This window comes from Gallus gallus, chromosome 8 (genome assembly GCF_016699485.2).
Source record: "Gallus gallus isolate bGalGal1 chromosome 8, bGalGal1.mat.broiler.GRCg7b, whole genome shotgun sequence".
Lineage (NCBI taxonomy): Eukaryota > Metazoa > Chordata > Aves > Galliformes > Phasianidae > Gallus > Gallus gallus.
Window position 1 is genome coordinate 15052775 of NC_052539.1, and position 12729 is coordinate 15065503.

General features: G+C 36.7%; 1 long non-coding RNA gene across 1 annotated transcript in view; it reads left to right on the forward strand.

Annotated features, from left to right (window-relative positions):
- Window positions 1-12729, forward strand: part of LOC101750715 — a 424944-nt gene that overhangs the window by 25843 nt on the left and 386372 nt on the right. The gene's annotated exons all lie outside the window — the stretch shown is intronic.

The window sequence follows — 12729 nt, forward strand, 5'->3', positions numbered from 1 at the left end:
AAATCCAGAACAAATTAACAGACCATTCTTGTGGCACCCAATGCTGTTTACTGCAACTTGCAAAAAGTTCCCAATGCATTCTGTTGAACTTAGGACACTTTAAAAACAAACTAATTCCCAGGAAAAAAATAGAGGAGATTAAAGACATCCTCACTTTTTGACTGAAATGGGTTAAAATGACCTAGTTATTAAAAGAAAATGGAGCAGGCTTCATGAAAACCACTCCTTTGTAACCCACGTTTTTTGCCAAAGTGACCTGAGTAAAAATGAATTTCTGACCCTTTCATCTGATGAGTTTAACATTATGATGTTAGCAACACTGTGCTCCTGAAAATCTCAGACTTCTCCCTATTTCCAATCTCCGTGTTTCATGTCTTATCAATACAACTTTAATATTAAATTATCAATTTCCTTTTTTAATATTTACTTCCCAAATTACTGCATTTATTTACTGAATCAAAGTCCAAGGTGCACAAAAGAACTTCTGGGTTCCTTTGGTAAAGCTGGAGTCAGAATGAAATTCTCAGTCTCAGTGTCTTCACTATGAGACCATTTCTTTTTTTTGCATTCATTGCTTTCATTTTTTGTCATTGCTCTTCTTGCATTTTTAGCAGAGTATCAGGGCTCCTGTTGACATACATCTCCTTTATTACACAAGACCAAGTTGTGCCCAAATCACCTCTGTCTTGCATGCCTAACAGGGGAACATGCATGATTCCTCTTTGTAAACATGTGAACAGAAGGAGCAGAATTTTCATTTTATTGAACCCCTGCTGGATGTGTGTGTGTCACTATCATAGTCTGTGTCAGTGGTGTGCTTTGGAAACAACTCTGTCAACTTTTGCCACCTACTAGGCTTTGATTTGTTTCTGCAACCTACTGCAGGGAGCCTGCTTTAGCGGGGTTGGACTAGATGATCTCCAGAAGTCCCTTCCAACCCATATGATTCCCTGATTCTGTTTCATAGGTCATAGGAAATAGATTTCTCTGAATGAAAATAAGCCAGAAGATGTTCTCCAAGGGCATACTTAATGCCCTTGTATTAATACCTTAATACCCCTCCAGCAGTATTGGACATTCACTCTGCAGTCTGAAGCAGATGTGGACATCAGAGTTTTAGTACCAACTGGATTTCTTTACAGATCCCTTCCTGTTGATATCAATATATGTTAATCTGGCAATTGATACTCAGATTTTAACAAGTGGAATATTTCTTTAATGATCTGCATAAATCCACACTGCCAATGTGAGATAGTAAACGTTAAGAATAGTAGGATGCCAATATGTAGATAGGTACATGCTTAGTTAATGAAGAAGGATATTTTATAAACAGAAAAATGTTGAAATTTTTGAGTTATGGGGAAAAATGGCCAGCATAATGAGATATGACAAAGAAAGGGGAACTGTGGACTCAATGTACTGAACTGATGTTGTGATAAAACCATGTTTGCTTTTATTTTCCTTTTTTCCTTAATGTTATTCATTCACATGTTGTGATGATAAGGTAATTAAAAAGAAACCCATATAATAAATTTTTAGAAAACCATTAAGCTAATGAAAGAAAATAAAAAATATTGTTCAGAGGAAGACACTTTGTACAGAATATTTCAGCCCAAATAGCTGAAGCTGGAAAAAGCTGCAGGGGATATGAAGTGGGAACTGTGCTGGGCAATATAACTACTGGTAATATTACTGGCTCCACTTGTGATGTATGTTATCAAAAACTATATAAGTAATGTTGTCCTTCACTGTCATGTTTCTTATATTAAACTTTTTGAATAGCAAGCCTGGAAATAACAAGCTGAGCTCATTAGTAGATTAGGTGCTGCAGTGAATCCATGTGTTTAGTGTTGAGTTCTTGTTCTTCAGTTTGATGGGGTTTCTTTTGGAGAGCAATTACATCTGATTGACATGTTTTCATGTGCCTCTAGCCCTGACTCCTTCCTGCTAAACAGTTCTAGATCAAGGACAGTGACTTTTCTACTGCCATTAACGAAAATCAGGATCCAGGAGAAAAAGTTAAATACCTTTTAAGATGTGACTTGAAACAAATTATAAAATATGTATAAAGGGGAATATATTTTAGTTTTGTATACTATAGTTGTTGAAAGTCAAGTAAAAAACATAGTTTAAGGAATGGGTATGCATTAAAATTAAGAAACAAATTCTCTCTTTTTTTTTTTTTTTCCACTTCAGGTAAGAAAAATGAAATAGAGGAACAAATACAATCACTAACTGTGCTTGTAGCTTTTCCATGTAATTTACATTTCCTCATGCACGTTGAATGATGTAATTAATGAAGTTTTACACTAATAATGCTATTATACAGTCTGAAATCCTAGCAGTGAATTTTTTTTTTAATGAAATGTTTCATCAGAAAAAGAAATGCATACTTGAGGATACCGAATGTTCTTGCCCACTGAATTTTACTCTTCATGAAAAAAAGACCCCTTAATTTGAAAAGGATTAGAAGCTTAAAAAGTAAACAAACAAAACTTATTCCTCCCTTACTAAACCCACTATAACTGAATGTTTGCTTTAGTTTTAATTCAATTTGTTATCTTGTACTTTGTGGATTTTTTTTTCAAAATCAGAATTTATTTGTGAGCTACGATGAAACAGAAGTCTATTCCTTCTGCCTTTGCACCTTAGGTTCAAGGGATGAATTTTTACATGTCTCTCCTTCAGCTATAATGATCTGCTAGCTAAAATTAATTGACTGAATTTGCATTTTGATGAATTTGAAAGAATCTCAAGATTGTCCAATAAATGTAGTGCCTGAACACAGCAATTGAATATGGGCAAAAATAATATTTGCTCTTCTTTTATAAAGTGATGACTTTTTCCCCCCCACGGGTGCACATCTTTGTAAGCTGCGTAACTCTCTGTGTTTCCTAAAGGAGCTGTCTTAAGTAAGTTGTCATGTTGTAGACTTTAGTGATTTTTATGAACTTTGATGAAATTTTCTTGTAGTGATTGGCATGCAGAGGAGTTTTGCCTATATTTTCTCTCCAATTTTGTTTCCTATCTTGCGCTAATTCACTGCTAAGTAACAATTTTTAGCACTGATGTCACCATAGGAGTTTTGGGATTATCATTAGCTGCTTTTTCAAGTGAAATGCAGCATTTGTGGGACTGAAGTGCAGATGAAAAATAGTGTGATAAGTAGAATGGAAAAACGACCACAAACACTTCTGTTTTTTTGCTGTTGGCCTATGTTGTAACATTGGATATTCTGCATTTTGGTGAAGCAGACTGGTGAAATTAGTGGCTGTATGTGTTTAGGAAAAAAAAAAAAAGGTTTAAAAAACATCAAAATTACAGAACTCCATTGTCATGAGACTACCCATCTGAGGGCAGAGCTCACACATTTTCTTACACCCTGGCTTGCTAGAGGTCAAGTGCTGCCCTTACTAACAACCACTGCTAGAACACCAAATACCTCATTATGTCTTTCTGACATTGGATTTTGCAGTGCCAAAAAGGATATGTTTTGCTTGGATAAGGATAAGCTTATGAGCCAGTTGTGTGCTTTACCTGATAAGATCTTTGTGAAAAGCATTTACTTATTTGTAGAATTTGTACTATAATAGACACTGGTCTAATACCCTCACTTCTAGATATTTCCTCCACAGCAAATTTTTAGTAATACTGTCATTTATATTATAGTAGTGATAAGAGAATAACTTTCACAGAGCAGGTTTATCATCAGTGCTGTCATCCCACAACTCCGTGAGGCTCGGTGCTTGCTCCCACTGTTTGGTAGTCTCTGTGATGTGCTTCACTGCGTTCCCAGAACCAGGAGGAGCCCTGACCTAGCCAGCCTGGGTGGCTTTGTCTCAGTTACTGACACAAACTGTTTCATTTTCCAAGATAATTCATTAGTGATTTCATAACAGTATGGGGAAAAAAAAACCTAAAAAAAACCAACAAAAAAACCCAAACATTAATACTTTCAAAAAAGCAACATTAGTTGGCCTCGTTCCTTAAACTAGTTGTTTTCCCACTGATTTCAGAAACCTCTTACTTTATTCTCCCTGCTGTTGCTCACACTGTGCCACTCAGTTATGTGCTGTGCTATAATGATGTTAGTAGCTACAGAATATGCCAGGTGTACCCTTCTTTTTGACAGTAAAAGACCAGATGACAAAACTGTTTTGTTTGTGTGCATTTTTCCCTGAAAATTTACCATAAGAAAATTAGTTCTCTCTTGCCAAATTAACAGTTTAACATAGTAATTAGCAAGTTCTGCCAAAATATCTGTTCCAGCAAGGAATTGCTTTTGGGAGCACTTCTATTTTTTCCTTAAGCATTGACCACAGAACTTAATTAACTTTCTTTTCCATCATAAATTCCAGTGCAGGCAATGACCACTGTGTCCTCCCCCACTCCTACATGCTCAGTTATGATAAATTGTGCCATATGCAGCCAATCTGGAGGCAGGTGCCCGTGTGAATCTCAGGGGTTATACATCCTGTACCATCCACAGGGCTGATTAATAATGATCTTTTCACTTACCCCCGCTTTCTTTATTCTGTGTTTACGCTTCAGTGAAATAGGGAGTCATTTATGGTAAAATGAGAGGGTTTCTCCCTTCCAGATTATACTTCCCATTTAAACTAATCTCTTTTGCAATTGATTTGCATGTACACATTGCAAGGCTTCTGCGTGTAATCCCTTGACCCCCATGACTATTCCTATTATTCTACTGCAAACAGAACCTTTGCCCCTTTCCTTTTTTTTTTCCTGTATTTGTATGCATTTGCATCAGTCGGTTTACTTTCTGTGCACTTCCCCTTCCCCTGTTGTCAGTTCTACGTATCTAGGCAGCTCTAGTTGAACTATCATCGCCCAACAGTTTGTGAATCTTGTATTGTATTTGGAAGTCTGCCTGTGAGGTTTTTATACTTAAAAATCGTAGAAGTTGTGACTGTTTTCGGCATTTCAGGAGACCATTCTAGGAGTCCATCTGCATTTCTACGCACACTTTTGTAAACACTGACATAAGACACATGCAAGATAAAACTTTAACACGCGTTTCCTGGGCTGCAAATGTTCATGCAGAGCACTGTGCTGTTATGCTGGTTCAATAACCTGGACTTAAATAGCGAACTTGAAGGACATGGTAACTCAGTGTCAGCAATGCCATGTGGTAATTGCTTCTTGGTTTGAGTCCAGCTCACTTAAGTCTCCACATTACACTCCTTTGAGGTGGAATTCGCTACACAGACAGATCAGGTGTCTTTGCACATGAAATATAGGCAAACCTAACTTACCTGGGAAATGAGAAGATGCTTTCTCCCCTTACCTGCTCCTTAGGCTTTTCTGAAAACTTTTTGCAAGGCTTCCTTTCTCTTCCTTCACTTTTTAGGCTCTTATTACTAAGTAGGTGTTAAGGATGGGATATCAAATTAGGGATTTATTTTAAAATTATTTTCCATGCCTTAGTTTTGGTTTGCTTTTGTTTTTATTTATTTATTTATTTATTTTATTTTTTACTGAAACTGAACAGACAATTTTGTTGCAATTTTTGCAAAAATGCTGTTTGTTTACTTGATGGTGGCAACCTTTTGGTCCCTAAATTGTCTGTGAATACAGCCAGCATACAGTTTTCACTGATGGAATTCCCCAGTACCTTGATGGATGTATTGTCATTGGAGAAAAGACTTTGGCTATGACTGAGTCCCCTTTTTTGGTTATTTCCAGCATTAGAGAAGTCTGTATTTTCATTCACTGTCAAACATGCTGCACACCTGTCTGGTTTTGAAATACCAGTCCATCACTCGTTATTTTAATAACCCAGTTTCTTCAATGTTTGGTCTCCAGGACCTTTGCATATTTTAGTTCTGTCCATGACATCATTAATTTTTAAGTCATTCTCTTCCTTTTATTTTTCTTTTATTTATTTTTTTTTTCCAGACATTGTAAAATAGTTCTTTCCTGTTCTAGGCTGTTCTTATATGGTCAGGTTATTACTTTTTTTTTTTTTTTTTTAACTTCTCAGTGCTGCAGAAAAGACCTCTATATAATCACTGTCATGCTTGGTTCAAACCGAAACAATCCATAATTAAATCAAGCTCAAGTGCCTTGTCACCAGATTGCTGATGAACATTTTAATTCTTAGCATGTTCAAAAGGGGAAGGAGAGAAAGAACTACATGAACAGGTAAACTTTTTCTCCTACTGCTACATGTGCCTTAATCTTAAAAAACTGTCAAATTGACTTTCCTCTTGAAAATAGCCTCATGAAATTACTTTATAACTAGTGGAGGGTTAAACCGAAGGAACATTAAACTTCAGCTTATGATTCCTTTTGTTTTGCTAGGTAGAATGTCCCTAATGAGAAGTAAGATGTATAAAGTCCCTGCATTTCTCACTTATTATCCTGTTCTAACTACAGTTCAGTTATTATCTTGCATTCAAAATAAAAGCAGGACATAGAATAACAGTACATGTCATGCTGAGCTCGAACATCATCAAACAAAAAGCTTCCTCGTACTTAAAGGCTTCTCTCTGATGTTGAAATCAGCCCTTAAAAACATAACAATTAGTGCCAGGGGGGTTTCTAAGTTATTTTTGATAAGGAGACTCTAAAGTGGGAAGAGTTATGGTAGGTGTTGTTGTTTTCTTGTTTAAAACAATCATATTCACTTACCTTGGAAATGAAAGCAGAATAAGGCATTGCTTGTTAAAAAGATGCTGAATATTTTTAGGATGCTTCATGATACGATATAATAAGGGCATAACAAATGCAGATTGTACTTAGGAAGGTTGCTTTCAGTCTGTTGAGGTTACTGAGGAAAGGAAATGATGAAGGAATTTCACGATCTTTTCTGAAGTTATTTATGCTATATTAGATTGGAGTAGTAATCACCAACACTTTTTTTTTTAGAAACTTGTGCTTACAGCCAGAAAATACTGACTATCAGTAGCAATGAATTCAGTATGTGGAATATTTTTAATTGCACTTAGTAGAAGCTATTTGCTTTTGCCTCTTGAAAACAAAGGACTAATTATTTTAATTTGGGTATTATAGTAGCAAGCTTTGGCTTTTGCCTCAGGTTAAAATAAAAGAGTTTTAATTTTTCTTGATGCCTGATGCTTTTACTGATTGCAATATTTGAAATATAAGGAGGAGTTCCCTATAGTCCCCACTGTGGCAATCTGTATTGGCCTATCTGTGAGCACACTTCTGAGACAAATTCCTATGGTCTACATTACTGGCTATGCGGTGTGCACTATTGGTCATTAATGTTAAGATGGATCAAAGTCCATTTCAGGCTGGGTTTGTGCTTTTCACTCATTTATTCCTTCTGTTCTTTGGTGATGAGCTCACCTTGCCATCATACTTTCACTTGGGAAAATGAGAAATGTGGAGAATGAGTCTCACTGTTCACATATTTTTTTTCTAGCAATTTCTTTTTTTGCAGCAGTGTGTCTTTAGCTGAGGACGCAGTGACATCATTGGGAGCTAAAGTAACAAGGAAATTGGTTGTTGCTTATGTAGAAGAAGGGAATTGTTTAGAAGGAGGGGCAGAGGTAGGTCCTTTATAAGTGTGTGTGCTACATAAAACGGGTTAATTGATTTCTTAGGGAGAATCCCAACACTTCACAGCTTCCTCTTTGCAGAGAAACACCAGAATCTGCTGCATCCTAGTGAATGGGAATGGAGAAAAGACATTGCTCTGCTCCCAGGTTGATTAAGACTCTGTTCTCAATTCTGTATGGCTGCAAAAATGTAAATCTGGAGAAACTCTGCAGAAATGAGACTGAGTTGTTCCTTATGAACATGTTTGCAATTTAAAGTAATATTTGTTCCAGCAGATCTTAGATAGTCTGAAACAATTCTGCCTGAGCTTTTAATGAAATGCTTTTGTTACAACGTACCTTGAAATGCAAATGTGATAGTGAAGGCTTTAACGTGTTGAAGTTTGAAGTTGTTTAGATGATGGTAGACTCTTTAAAAAATAACATGACCTAAAGCTTTATGTGAAGTCTCAGGTACCTGTTTAGTATGTTACTCAGGATATTGGTAAAAACTGCTGTGTATGAGATCATAACCATAAATCATAAAATCGCTAAGGTTGGAAAAGACCAACAGGATCATCCAGTCCAACCATTCACCCATCACCAATGGTTCTCGCTAAACCATGTCCCTCAACACAACATCCAAACGCTCCTTGAACACCACCAGGGTCAGTGACTCCACCACCTCTCTGGGCAGCCCATTCCAGTGCCTGATCACCCTTTCAGAGAAGTAGTATTTCCTGACGTCCAGCCTGAATCTTCCCTGGTGCAGCTTGAAGCCATTCCCTCTAGTCCTATCACTAATCCATCATGCATTTGGGATAAATGAAAGTCATAAAGTGCTGCATAGTAAGATAGCTGAGTTCAAAGTTTAAGGCAACCCCAGAGATGAGCTTGTGAGAAGAATTTCAACATAGACTAGATGAAAAGCAAGAAACTGGGAAATCCATTCTTGTGAAGGAGAATGAAAAGGATGTTGGAATAATATAGGCAGAGGAAAGAGCAGAAAAATCCAGTATGGCAGAGGTGGGCAGAGGATACATAGGAAAATGAAGATACTTGTAACACAGTGTTGAAGGCAAGCTAGAAGGGACCCCTCAGCAAAGGCTAGAAAGAAGCATAAGGTATATTACTCTGAACAAGTGCTGTTATCCTTCTGTGTTTAGGGGAACAGAACATATACATTTTGAAAATAAACAGTTTAGTATCAAAGAAATACCCAGCTCTATCATCAACTTCTTCACATGAAAGAGAAAAAATACATGAGGTGCTGGATGTTTGCTACTGCTACTCTGGCCAAAAAAGAGGATTCTCTCTATTTTTCCAAGGAATACGAGAGGCTGTGCAAGTTGCCTACTGAGGGTCTTATGGCACTTTTTAAGGGTGGTTAAGCTCCTGAAGGTACCCAGTGGAGTTTCTACCCAGGATCCTAAATCTCTTCATGGAAAATGATGATTTAGGTGTTCTAGAGAGATCCTGTTAAAAGATTTCTGGACCTTGTGGTGCCTTGGAAAGTATGCACCCTTGTTCTTTAATCTGATCTACTTTAGACTGAGGGCATCCTATGGTCAGCCTTCGGTGCTGAAAAGTACATTGGGCTCTTCTATCGCTTATTCATTCTGAGTGGTAACAAAATCAGATCATACATTTTTTTAAAAAAGAAGGCGTGGACGTCTGGGATGGCATTTTAGTTTTGACAGTTCCCAGGGTTCTTAAAAGTGAAAACAAATAAAAACATCCACTCTGCCTCATGAATGTTGTGATGCAGGCTACTTGGGAATGCTGTACTCCAGTCAGGAGTTTTTATTTGGCTCTGTTTTTCTTACTTTCAAGTGTTTTTTTTTTTTGTTGTTTTTTTTTTTCATTTTTAGCAGAAGCATCTCTGAATTACAAGAGCAGGATTTGGAATGTGGGTGATTTTTTGTGCCTCTTCTTTTCTATTTTCACATCTTGACTATGTATTAAGATAACTTAAAAATGACAGATTTATTCTTAGGTCAAGTGCACTGTTCTATTCCCTGCTCAAATGTAAGAAATGCAATCCTTAGAATGATTTGTATGTTTTACCTCAGGTGCTCTGTAAAAGTCAATAGTGTTCAGAGAAATTGTAGAAAAGCAGTATGATATTGCTGCGAGTGAAAGAATGTTGATAATCTTTTCAGGAATTTTTAAGTGCTTGCTTGCTCGCTAAAAGAGAGAAATCTTGTCATTGCTACTTGCAATATTCTGTTGTTTCCTAGAACCAGTTCATACTCCTTGCTTTCTGCACATCTGTGGCATCTAGGTAATTGTGAACATGACAAAATGTTGAAATTGTTTTCTGTGTTAACTTCAGTGGCTGCTGTTTGCTGTTCTGATGCTATTGCTGCTTTTTGAAGGTCACCCAGTCCCTAGCAGTCCCACCAGAACCAAGTGCTAATGCTGACTTTTTTTTCTGATGATGTAGAACTGTAACTGGCATGCAAAAGGAGTCCATCAAAACTTTATCCTCCACTGAGTATTACTGCATTTGTAAAGATAATATTAATACACAGCTCTAATGCTCTGTGTATCATTATCTGGCAATGGACCAGTAGTTGGGCATAAAACATTAACAACTAAAAAGGAATACTGATTCCTTTGGGCTTATTATTGTTGTTCATTGCAAATTGCTACCAAAATAGGCCTGGGATGATTCATAGAGAACTAAGTAGATGTAGTTTAGTAATGTTTTCAGGTTTCTGAATAAGTTACAAATGCATCTTGATGGTTAGAAGGAGATACTGACGTTGTGAAACGGTAATGAACAGGTCTGCGAGAAAAAAACAAACAGCCTCAGCTGAGCAACCTATTAGAAATTTATTGAGGTCTGATGAAGTGAGAAGGTTTATCCTCCCATGTATAGATGTGCAACAAGTCATAAGTTGTGGACTTTGATAATATATTTTCTTCACAAGCAATAACACAGCAATTAGGAAGTGCTCACTGAGGTAGAAATAATGGTAACTGCTGCGCAGATTAGCTTTGCTAAAGGGAGCTCTCAGACATACAGTAAAACAACATATTCCAGGTTCCTGTTGGTGCGTAATTTCTTCTTTATTTACTTATCATCTCAGTTAAAGAGGACTCCTGGCAGTAATGAGGCTACATAAATGCACATATAAGACTATAAGATGTTACAAATTATATAAAAGATAAATCTAATGATTACCTATTATAATGACAGTGCAATCACTGGGGAAATTGTAGAGTTTTGAGAAGCCTGTGGCTGGCAAAAATGGCACTTCACAGTGTATTTGTTATTTCTGAGCTTCTTGCGCTTCTGCATGGCTGTTGTGTAATTCACTTTAAAGGGAGATGCTAACCGCAGTGGCTCACAAATCTTTATCTGTTTCAGCAACATTTGGAAGTACTGTGGTAAATATGAAAATAGTAATACTGAAAAATTGTGTTTCCTTGCTGGAAATTCAGAGTATTTGTTAGTACTGTGTTTTTTTTTTTTTTTTTTTTTTTAAAGGAAGATAACAACTGCCAAAATGTATCTTATACTATAACTGCCCTAAAAGTGAACATGCGTAAAATGCCATGTACTGCCAGATCCATCAACACTTGGTACATTCAAGTCCATCAGTACTAACTCAGGGAAATGGATATTAGTATCTCAGAGCCCCAGCAGAGTTTTAATCTTTAAAATCTGCGAGGACTCTGAGGCCTGTGATGTAGAACATTAAAAAAAGTGTCAAACAGCATTTACTCACAGATTAACTATAGAGCATTTAGAATATGTGCTTACATTAAAACATTTGTAAAATAGCAAATGTTAATTAAAATAAATTATAATTTAAAAGCATTGCAGAAACATCAGGGTTTTTTTTCTTATTAATGCTAGATGGTGGTGTCTGAATCCAACCCTCTGCTCCTGTAAAAGCAATATAAGAAATATGTTATGTGGAGCAATATGAAGATATTAGAGACATTCTGTGCTGAGTAAGTTAAGATATTTGTGCAAGTGAAATATGTGAAGGAGAGTCAAAATTAGGATTTTAATGACTGTGTGACTAAAGTTCAGCTGTTAAATGAAAGCTTAGCATTTCAAATCCAAGTGAATACTAATTTAGGATGCTAATTATGAATTTACTAGCCATGTTTTAGCCATGTTGTGTTGTGAATTAATGGCCTTGTGGAAGACATGCTGATTTGTGTTATTTTTAAATAAAAGGGGAGAACAAAGGGGATGTCATTTCCTTCAGTACTTCAGTAAGATTGCAGTAAGGTACAGATTAGAAGTGAATGTATTTTTGAGTAAGCTCTACAAATGAATGGCAGAGAGGATGGAGGTGCCTGTGGTAACGCTGTCTGCTTTGTGTGATGCTACTGTGGAGATGAATAAGACACATCTGTGTTTGAGGCTACTCTTTTTACCAGGTAAATCCTTTCCCTACCACATCCAAGATGTTTGTCTGCCAGTGAGCTTCTCTTTTTTTCTTCCTCCACGCTATTGAAATGAAGGGCATCGAACGCATACTCGTTATGGGGATATCTAGGACAACTGTAGTAAAAATTAGTAATTTCATGGGAGGAAAATGAATGTTAAATGTAATCATAGCTCCTAATAGAACAATTTTATGGATTTTCACCTTAAAAACAGTTAAAAACAATTGAGTAAAACCACCTACATTTAGTCTAATAACGGTATCGCTATTCAATCACTTAGAAGATGTATATGTTTTGTGAAATGGTACGATCTGGAGTCAATGATCTTAGGATGTTTTGTTAGGTCTTGCACTGTGCTTGCATGCTTGATTCCCAGAATAGGCTGAAATGTCACACTCTTGCTTTCATTTACCAATCCCAGCACTTTGAGATTTGCATCAAACTGACCAAAAGTTGTTAAGGGAAGGTCATGTAAACCTGTTTCCCTGAGGAGACTCCATTTGTGCTTGCATAATGCTGACATATATCTATTACTGAAATGACCATTTCAAAAGTTCTTTTTTAGGCCAGGATTTAATAACTACTTCTTTAAAAGATGTAGGAACCCCACATTCCTTAACCAGTCACCCTTGTGATGTCTGTAGTCTCTCTACAGGTTTATATCAATTTCAAGGCCATTGAGCCAATTCTTATATGACAGCCAGAAGCTCTTCCAGCAGCTTTTGGTAAGTGATAATGTCTGAAATTAAAAAGCATAGAAGGCTTCGTGTTTGCTTCCCTGCAGTGACAG